This window comes from Emydura macquarii, unplaced genomic scaffold, assembly GCF_026122565.2.
Source record: "Emydura macquarii macquarii isolate MOO-44397 ecotype Brisbane River unplaced genomic scaffold, CSIRO-AGI_Emac_v2 contig_238, whole genome shotgun sequence".
Lineage (NCBI taxonomy): Eukaryota > Metazoa > Chordata > Testudines > Chelidae > Emydura > Emydura macquarii.
The window spans coordinates 4,157-14,867 of record NW_027130375.1 but is presented as its reverse complement, the minus strand read 5'-3'; the positions used below and the strand labels follow the sequence as shown (position 1 = coordinate 14,867).

Genomic DNA, 10,711 nt, shown 5'->3' with positions numbered 1-10,711 from the left:
AAAGACATTATGATAGCGGGGATCAGGACATCGGGTCACAAGAGGGCGGCGGGATTGTGAGCAGCCCTGGATGGAGTTAAGGGTTCGCTGCTGTTTCTGTTTAAAGTTGCTTTTTCTAAGGTCCACCTACAAAGTCAGACTAGCTTGACAATCACTGAGCTCCATCCGGGCCTGGGGCAGAGGTTTTGTGGTGCAAATTTGGGGTACTTGGTCGTGGGGTTCTTGAGATACCGACCCCCCCCCCCGACTCATATAACCCACTTTTGAAATGTGTAATTCTTTATAGATTATTCGTGATGCTCTAGAGCAGTTGTTCCCAACAAGTTTGGCTCGAGGGCCACAGATATTATTTTTACAACCCTGAATGGCCCCCGGTCTCCGCCAGTAGCCCCCCACACTACTGCAGCCAGATGGAAGGAGTTCAGGGAGGGAGGCTGCCTCCTTCCTGATCTCCCGTCCCCCTGGCTGCAGCAGGGAAACCACACGCATCCTGTGGCCCCGTGCGCTCCACCTGGGTCCCTAGGCAGTGGCCCTTCTGCAGCCAGGGGGATGGGAGATCAATGCTCCCATCCCTCTGGCTCCAGCAGGGACCCCAGGCCTATGGACTAAGGCAGACCACTCTGCCACGCATCCTACTACAGCCGGGGGAGGGCAGTGCCCCAATCTTTCACCTCCTTGGCTTCAGCAAGGAGCCTGCCCCGGTGTTTTAACCCCATGGAAATGTGCTGCCCCTGGGTCCTTACGCAGTGGCTCCCTTCAGCATCCAGGGGAAAGGGAGCCGCGGACCACTTCAAAAGACCCTGTGGGCCATAAAAGTCCTGCGGGCCACAGGTTGGGAACCACTGCTCTAGAGAAAACCATGTCCCTGACCCTCAGTAATCTTCTATCCTGAGCTCAGCTCCGCAACGTGAGGAAGAAGAAGTTTCGCTTCCCAACGTTACCCAAGGCACTGGGCCTTGGGTCTGTCAGTGGAGCAGCACGCTGGGGTGTGGCATGCCCCTGTACCCACTGACAGTTCACACTTCCTGTGAGCGCCCCCAGCGGCTCCTCGGGGCGTGGAACACGGAGTCACAAACACTCCCAGCAGGAGAGGCAGCAACCTCTGAGCCCCAGGTTCCTTCATCCAAGCCCTGTCGCCGAGAGAGGTTCCTGGGCTGCGAGCTATGATCACAGGGCCGGCGTTCCCTCTGTTGTGAGACGCACACGCACAGGCAGATTGCCCTGAGACTAGCTGTGGCATGGCAAGGTGCAGGGAAGAATATGTGGGGACAGTTGGTTAAGGGGTTCCTGAGAGAAAGTCTCCCCAAGGATCTCCTTTTCGGTACTCACATCAGACCCCCAAGCGCAGACCCTGGGCTGAGGACCTGGGAAGAGGAGTGCTGGGGTCTGTCCCATCCCCTGGCAGAGCTGGCTGTGAGGGTGGGGGAGGCATTATCTTAGCTCTTACTTCCTGCTTCCAATTCTTGTGCTGGGGGTTTCATGCTCCCCAGAGGTGTCAGTTTTCAACTTCCAGGCAGAGCAGGTGGCACCGTGAGCACCCTTCCCCCTCCTTCAACAAAGGCCTTTGGTAGGGCCCATGGTTCTAAAGATCAGGAGCCATGGTCAGGGAACGGGACACGGGGCCTTTCCCTTCTAGAGGGCCCAGGCTTAAATCAGGTCCCAGAGCTGGGGACTGGCTCAGTGGGGTGGAGAAGAGGAAACGGGGCCTTTTCCCTCTACGGGGCACCAGCCCCATTCAGCCTAAGGGCCAAGGACTGGCTGTCAGGACACACTGAGTTGCTTCTGTGAGTGTGTCAGCGTCCTGCTGGGTGATGGAAGGGTCCCCTCAGCCCGCCCCATACTCACAGCGCTCTCCTGCATCCTTAATCACTCTGTGCACCAGACGGATGAAGCTGGACAGGTGGCGACAGATCACTGTCTCCAGGATTTGCCACTCCTTCGGGGTCAGGCCCAGGCCCAGGGCTGGAGGAAGGGATCCTGCAGGTGTTACGGGGGTCCAGAGTGGGTCTCTAGGTCACCCAGCAGGACCATTCCCTCTGTCTCCAGAAGTGGTATTGTGGAAGACAGTGGTTTTAAGCAACCGGAGTGTGAGAGATCTCTGGGGGCAGAGCAGGGGAGGCTGTGGGGAGCAAAAAGGGAAGGGGGGTCTCACTGTCAGCCAGGGCCCCCCATGCCCAGGGGAGGAGCAGCAGAGGGACCAGCATCCTGGCAGGAGAAGGGGGATGCGGGCTCTGGCGGGCGTCAGGGCAGCGGGACGAGGGGTTTGGGGTCGCCCACGTGCTCTCAGTTCCTTTCCAGGGCTCACGTCCCTCCTCCAACTTCTCTCTTTGTCTCCGCCCAGCTCTGTGCCCGCAGCTGCCAGCGCTGAGCCAATGAGGGCAGTATGAGTCAGGGAGCGAGCCAGTGTGGGCGGGGATCCCCAGCAGCATGATCAGAACCAGGCCCTGTCCCAGGCTCAGTGTGTGTGAGATGCCCCCCTCCGCCTCCTCCAGCCTGGGGTATCGCTGCCCCCAGCACAGCCCCCCAGCACCACAGGAGGGCATCGGGGCCAGCCCTGACTTCCCAGGCACAGACACCCCTCCAGAGCCCCATCCCGCTCACTCTACCACAGGTCTCCTAGTACTGCCCTGGGGCAAAGGGCCCAACCCTGACTGACAATGGAGAGCGTCCCCCACTCAGGGTCCAGATTACCCAGGCAGGTACTTAGGGCTCCAATTCATGGGAGGGTTGTAACTCACAGACTGTTTAGGTCCTTCTGTGTCCTATTCCTACCTTCCAGGGTATCTACCACTCCTCCCTCTCCTCCCATCTTAGTGTCATCTGCGAACTTGCTATGGGTGCAATCTACCACATCCTCCAGACCATTAATGAAGATGTTGAACAAAACTGGCCCCAGGACTGACCCCTGGGGCACTCCTCATGTGACCGGCTGCCAGCTAGACATGGAGTCGTTGATCACTACTCATTGAGCCCTAGGCTCTAGCCAGTTCTCTGTCCATTTTATAGTCCATTCATCCAACCCATACATCTTTAACTTGCTGATAAGAATACTGTGAGTGACCATATCAAAAGCTTTGCTAAAGTCAAGGTATATCACGTCCACCGCTTTCCCCACATCCACAGGGCCAGTCACCTCTTCATAGAAAGCAATCAGGTTGGTCAGGCATGACTTGCCCTTCGTGAATCCATGTTGACCGTTCCTGATCACCTTCCTTGCTTCCAAGTGCCTTAAAACAGATTCCTTAAGGCCCTGCTCCATGATTTTTCCAGGGATTGAGATAAGGCTAACTGGTCTGTAGTTCCCTGGATCCCCTTTCCGCCCTTTCTTGAAGATGGGCACTATATTTGCTTTTTCCAGTCATCAGGGACCTCCCCCTGTTGCCACAAGCTTTCAAAGATAATAACCAATGGCTCTGAAATCACATCAGCCAACTCCCAGAGCACCCTCGGGTGCATTGCATCCGGTCCCATGGCATTCTGTTCATGCAGCGTATGGCAGTTGGTGGTGGTGTGTGTGTGGGGGGGGGGGGGGGGGGGGGTCGCTGCGTTTTCTCTGCACTGCAAACCTGGATTTGTGGGCGCTGTCCAGAGCGGCCTGGATTCACTCACTTCTTGCAGCCCGCTCAGAGAGTGACAGGGGCAACAGGTCCCGAGCTCCAGGACACCAGCCGCAGCTGGAGGAGAGTGGGAGGGCCGCAGCCGCCCGCACCATGGCACCAGCCAGAACGGGAGCCGAGCTGCACTGTCCTGCTGCCCCTTCTAATCTGGCCAGGGTGCCACGCAAGCGGGGGCACTTGTGGGAGGAGGAAGTGGAGCTACTGAGGAATGGCACTTCCCAGAGAAGGAGCAGCAGAAGGCAGGGCCATGGAGAGGAGTTGGGGCACCTATTTTCTGGCTAGCCCACCTCAGCCCCTGCACTGGGCAGAGGCTGGCTCCAGCCCAGGTGCTCCCCCGGGTGGGCAGTCACATCATCCAATTCCACTCCTCCTCCATTCGTCAGTGTTTTACCTCTAATGTCCCTGCTACTCCAGTCTTTGGACTGAGCCGTGCCACCCCCTCAGAAATCTACCCTCTGTGAAACCCCCACACAGCGCACCTCGCCCATCTGGCTTTAAACTCTAGGAGTCTGACGCACCCTTGCTTCTCTTCTTCCCTAGGCACTCCGCCTAGTGTGGGTAACACATCTGCAGAGACTGTTCCTGAAATTAAACCCAGATGCGGGGAAAGGCAGGGAACAGCAACGTTCTCACGTTGAGACACCAGACACTAAAAGCCCCACTGAAGGATTAAAGGCCAATAAAATCAGCGTATAATTAACACACAGACACGCATATTGTGCACTGGGACTATTTTTCTCTTGTTTTTCACCAGCTTGCTCTCCCCAGGGGGAGGGGCACCATCCCCAGAAGTACTGCAATACCAAGGTGATGCGTGGAGTGGACGGAGCAAGCCCCTGTTCCAAAAACTCCATGTAATACAGAGTTCTCAGCTAGAGAACACACCAGCTAGTAAAAAACTGATGGAACAGAGTTCAAAACGTTATTTTTTTTTAGAAATGATCAGGCACCTGAGCTTAAGCAAGTTTCTCGGCATCCGAGCATAATGTACATATTATCCGCAGGTACAGTGTTGGGTGGGGAGTTGGAGCCAAGGAAAGCATAACCTGTGGTGTCCCAGATGGAGAGTAATCCCTTTGACAGTTAACGTGTCAGATGTCAAACTGATAAGAAAGCAGATTTAAGATGCTTTATTAAGGATAATGTTTAAAAAACTAACAGAACAAGAGTTTATGTAAAAGAGTGTCTGGTCGTCTAGATGTAAGACAAAAATTAGCCACAAAGACAGAGTTAAATAGGAAACAAAAAAAAAAACATAAATGAAAAATGAACTGCAGAACCGCAAACGGAGAAGCAATAATTTGACAGTCTGAATAACCAACAAAAGACCGTACACACGATTCAAACTACTACTTTTTTCTGTTTTTTACTAGACCGTTCTCACCAGAAAGGAAAGACACCGTTCTTGGAATCACTGCGATATCAAGTCGATGTGTAAAGTGGATTCTATTCCATACAGCAACCACAACATTCCAAAAATTAATTAGTCTGATAAAATCAGAAAACTCATCGTCCCCAACACAAACGCCAGATAAATACAACTAAACAGTAATCAGAGAAAAAAAAAGATATAGATGATTTTAGTTATAAGTCCGGGAAACAATACCAGAAATACCCGAACGCTCTGCATCCCCCCTGCTCCCACCACTTTCAATATCACAGGGAACCACCAGCAGCCCGGCGGCACACGCCGCTCGCAGGACATTCAGAACGACGCTCCTCAGTGGCCGATCGCTGCCCCGAATCGGCTCCGCTGCGAGCACTGGCAGTGCGAGACCGACGCGAAGCTCGGCCCAAACACAGAGGGTTCTTTCGGCCTGGGGAGTTCGGTCCATCTCGCTGGGCTCCCGTCCCTGCCTGCCGCCAGACGCTCCTAATCTGCGTAATCCCGCCCTCCGGCAGAGCGCAATCCGTTTACTCTCCCCGGACGCCGGGCCGGGGAAATGCCGGCGCCGTGCCGCAGCCAGGGCGGCCAGACGGCGAGCGTGAACGATCGGGGCGGGGCGGGGCTGGCTGCGGGTGACGGGCGCCTCTGTAAAACGGAGCCCGGAGCACGGGCACTGTCCCTGTCCAGTCAGGAGATGTGGTCACCCCCGCGGCGGCCCTGCTGCCCCTTTCTGAACTCGCAGAGCCGGCTCGAACTCGCACCCCGGCGGGCATCGGCCACTGACCGCGCCGCTCAACGGAAGCGCTCCATGAGCCCCGCCCGGTTCTGAGCTGACCCCCAGCTGGAAGCGGTGCGCTGTGTAGCAGAACCACAGAGACACCACGTCCCTGCAAAGCAGCTCTAGGGACCCACTCCAAAAAAAGAGAAGCAGCGGCGAATTACAAAAGTCGGGGAATTCACAAACTGTTCTTAACACAAAAAAGTCAGGGGAGAGCGCGAACGCAGGGGCAGCACAGGCTGGAGCCGGGCAGAAAGCAGGGAGCAGCCGGTGATGGAAAGGGACCTGCCCCAGGTTCTGTGGTCATGCTCCACCAGAGATCACTGCTGCCAGGGGGGAACAAGTGGAAAAAAGGCTGGGGACGCTAGCTCCAGTGGACTCTGTCTGGACTGTTTTATTCCACAGGGGTCTCAGAAAGGGGGGGTTGTTGTTGCCAGTGACTTTCATGACCAGCCCCTCCCAGTCAATCCCCTGTTAGAGAGGGAGGGAGACTTGCTCAGTTGTTAGAGCAGGAGGCGAAGATCGAAAAGGGAAGTCCTGGATTGGTGGAAAAAGCGGACCAATGAGCAAGGTTTGCTTAGAACCAATCAAAACGGGGAATTCTGACCAATCAGGAGCAAAGGAATTGCCTAACTGAACAATCAGTTCCCAACCAGGTCATCTAAGGGGCACTATAAGAGGAGGTTTCCTTTGTAGACGATAGTTTGGCTGATCAATACAAAGAGGAAAAGATTTTGAGAAGACTAGTCTTCTGAAATATGATGTGGGTAGAAGTGGGAAGCTGATTCCTGAGGCTGAAAGGTGAGGTTTTAGGCCGAATAACTCAGCACCTAGAATAATGCTGATAGAAGAGCTGATATTTGAAGATAAGTTGGTGTGTGTCTAGCCTGCTGTTGAAAATCTGATGTTTGAGGCTACATCAGCTGATGAATTAGAAAGCATCTGGTGCTGCACTGAAATATCTGCTCAATTAGTACACTTGCTGGAACAGCTGATGCATGAGGCCGAATTATTCAGTGCATCGCATGCCACTAAAAGAGTTGACAAATCACTAAGCGCAAGCATGCTGCTGAAAGAACTGACGAATCACTAATAGCAAACGCACTGCTGAAGAGTTGACAAATCAGCACTAGCACGCAGCCGAAAGAGCTGACAAATAACCAAGCGCCTAGCACACCACGGAAAGAACTGATGAATCACTAAGTGCCAGTGCGCAGCAGAAAGAGCTTATGAATCACTAAGGGTCTAGGGTAACTAATGGCTATAAACTGACCATCAGAAAGTTTAGACTTGAAATTAGACTCAGGTTTCAAACTATCAGAGGAGTGAAGTTCTAGAACAGCCTTCCTAGGGGAGCAGTGGGGGCAAAACACTAAGGTGGCTTCAAAACTGAGCTTGATAAATGAATGGAGGGAATGGTACGATAGTACAGCCTAGTTGGGCAATGAACTGATTTTTGGCTACTGGTGGTAGATATGCCAATGGCCTGGGAGGGGACATTTCATGGGGCGGGTTCTGAGTTATTACAGAGAATTCTTTCTTGGGTATCTGGCTTTAAAGACTAACACATTTAATTTCTGCAGACATAAGCTTTCGTGGGCTGCAACCCACTTTGTCAGATGTAAGAAATAGAAATCAGATAGGAGGTATATATATACATCCCAGGGTAAGGAACAACAGAGGGGAGGGTAGGTGTTAGCAAAGTCCATTCAGTTAGAGTAGATGAGGCCTATTCACAACCATTGATTAGAAGGTGAGAATGTGTGAACAGTGTCAATTACTTATAATGTGATATAACCATGCCAAGTCCCTGTTCACACCCAGTTTGATTGTGTCAAGTTTGCAGATGAGTTCCAGCTCTGCAGTTTCTCGCTGAAGTTTGTTTTTGAAGTTTTTTTGCAGAAGTTTGGCAACTTTCAAGTCAGCTACAGAGTGTCCTGGGAGATTGAAGTGCTCTCCGACTGGTCTATGGATGTTACCATTTTTTACGTCTGATACTCTGTAGCTGAACCTGGGGTTCAGAGGTTACAGAGTCTTCTGCTAAGTGAGTGTGGGACTCAGTGTGTCACACCCTGACGAGACGCTGAGGAAAGGATCACGCACAAAGCTGTGAACTGTCTGTGTCTCATGATCCCTATGACCAACTGACCCCAAATTTGCACCACAAACTCTGCCTCAGGCCCCCAAGTAGCACAGTGATTGCTGAGCCAATCTGACTGCGCATGTGGACCTCAGAGCTGGAGTACTTTGAAAAATCAGCTTTCAACAGACATCGCAATGTATCCTTAACTTCAGTCAGGGCCACCCCACAAGCCTGCCGCCATCTTGTGGCCAATCATCGTCACTGCATCTCTCATGTATTTATTCCCCACCCCATCTCTCTAGTTCTGCCCTCCACCCCTCACCCCTGGTGACCTCCGCACGACTCATCCTGATCCCACCTGTTCTTCCTGTTCCAGACCCCTTTGTTATCCAGGCCTCCATTGGCTGCCAGCTCCACCCCAATGGCACCTCGAGGGGATTCTTTGATGACGCGGTGAATGGCGACCACATGAGGAGCTTCAACGTGGATGCAGGCATCCGGGTCCCTCGGCTGCAGCGCAAGGTGTTGCTCTACGTGCAGGACCTTCTCACCCGGGACAGAGGCATGACCATCACGCTTTAGTTACTCCTGAGAACAGCTTGTGTCAATGAGATCAAGAGCTTTTTCCAGCATGGGAAAGAGTCTCTGCAGAGGCAAGGTGAACGTGGACACCACTCCTCACTCACTCATTTGCAGCCACCTCTAGGATGTTGATATACAGACCCCTTGCCTTATGTACAAATGCAGCTGTATCTGGGGTGGAGCGCAGTAGCTATTTCATAGCCGCACTGCATGGCAGTTTAGGACAGGAAGTGAAGGGGGATCCTATCACCCACTAGTCACTTCAGGGGGCAGAGCTGAGACCTGTCCAGCATAGCTGGGCCAACACCTGACCCCGTGAAATGGAGCTGTGCTTGGCTAGTGAATCCCTGAGGCTCAGACTGAATTGTCCCCTCTCCCCTGCCCTGTTTCTCTCCCTCTTTTGTCTCAGAGCGTTTCATTGCCATGGTGTTTGCCCGAGAGCCTCCCCCAGCTGGGACCCCCGCGCTGTTACTGCTGGTTTGTCGGGTCACCGGTTTCTACCTCCGGCCCGTCCATGTGGCCTGGCTGCAGGACGGGGAGGAGGTGGCGCCAGGTTGGCGGCTGAACTCCACCAAGATCCTGCCCAGTGCTGACCAGACTTATCAGCTGCGCAGCTCCCTGGCCATGGAGCCAGACGATGGGCACAGCTACGCCTGGCGGGTGGATCACAGCAGCCTGGGGGGCCAGAGCCTGCTGATCCCGTGGGGTAGGTGCACGTCCCTCCTGGTCTCTGCGGTTTTTTCCTACATGTCCTGAGCAGAATGGGGCTGGATCCAGGCAGTGGGACTGGGGAGCAGGGCAGCAGAGGGGGCGGGTGGAGCCTGTGGGGATGTACCGTTATACTTTCTCCTTTACCATTCGGATAATGGTATAGTACTGTTTAGCGTGGCATAAGTGGACTCCATCTTTTTAGTTTCTTGAAGTAAGCTCTCTCCTGGAGCTTGTACTATTGAACCTAACCATATCTTGATACGTTCTCTTTGTGTGTGTGTGTGTGTGTGTGTGTGTGTGTGTGGAATGTATGTGCAGGGCATAAAAAGACCAACCTAAACTGCTCAAACAACAAAAAGGGGAGTAAAGATGCAGACTGCCATCCTGACCTGAAAAGATGAAGAATGCACATCGAAGACCCTAAAGTGCAAAAAAAAATGACCCTAAAGTTCAGAAGGAGCCACCCTGGGATCACACAAAGTACAGAAATTAGAGAATAGTCATGCTTGCAGTTAGCTGGTGATTAACAACCACACTGGACATAGAAGAGGCTGCATGACACAGCCAGGCCCATAGACTTACATGAGAGCCAGCCAGTATAAAAGATGGGGTAAAAACTGCTCCTATAAACTATTCCTAATCTGGGCAAAACTGTTAAAGAGACTGTGTCCTAAACTATAACAGTGTCAGTGAGGTTTTCTCAAGATGAAAGGCAGGGAACAATTCTCTTCTGTTGTGAAACATCACCAGAGACCAACAGCAAACAAAGTAAATGCAGCTGCTTAACTAAGCTTCAAAGAACAGTAAAGTAGAAACCCTAAAAGCTCTCTTAGCATTTAAAGAAGACTAAAATGTAAACACTCCACTGAAGCCTTACCAAGTATTCAGAAACACTACCTTTTTCTGAACACAACAACCAAGTTCATCTCTTTTATTAAACCAGAAAATTGTCCCCAAGGGGAAGTGCACCATTCCTGGAAAAACTGCAATACCAGATTGATACATGGAGTGGACAGAGCAAGCTCCTATTCTATCTCCCTGTTCCAAAAATCCATTTAATAAAGAAATCTCAAATAGAGAACATATCAGATATATTACACTGATAAGAACAGATACCGCATTTGATCTTAGCCACTGAAGGTGGAGAAGTAATACTTTTAAGTGGCAGAACTATGCAGCCCTCCTGCTTCCATTGTTTTCTACATCACAATGAAGAGCTGGCAGACCGGCACCGGACACCGTGAACAAGACTTTGACAGTGACGTAACTCAGTGGCAGTTGTTGCCCCCAAGTGACTCCCTTGCCCTCACTGAAAGCAAGAACTCTTTACACCGAATTCAGCTCAAAGACAGAGAATTCTGTCAGCCTCCGTAGTCTGGTTCCTCTCGCTGGTTTCCCTGCAGCTGCCACCAGATGCTCCTAATGTGCATATACCCGCCCATGTCCATGTACGTCATCTTCACCCTTAACTCTTACAGCGACACAGCTCAGGAAACTGTGTCCCGGTGCCCTGCCGCAGTCCCTGTGCGCTTCAGCTCTGGCAGAGCCAGCCG

General features: G+C 52.5%; 1 non-coding gene and 2 pseudogenes across 1 annotated transcript; 1 reads left to right on the top strand and 2 right to left on the bottom strand.

Moving 5' to 3' along the window:
- Positions 1-4,386: 4,386 nt before the first annotated feature.
- Positions 4,387-4,560, bottom strand: LOC137153387 (U2 spliceosomal RNA; annotated as a pseudogene).
- Positions 4,561-5,560: 1,000 nt separating this feature from the next.
- LOC137153380 (antigen-presenting glycoprotein CD1d-like) lies at positions 5,561-9,153 on the top strand (annotated as a pseudogene).
- A 963-nt stretch (positions 9,154-10,116) lies between these two features.
- LOC137153383 (U2 spliceosomal RNA) lies at positions 10,117-10,311 on the bottom strand. Its single transcript, XR_010919787.1, has one exon. It is a non-coding gene; the product is annotated as a U2 spliceosomal RNA (small nuclear RNA).
- Between the last annotated feature and the right edge of the window lie 400 nt (positions 10,312-10,711).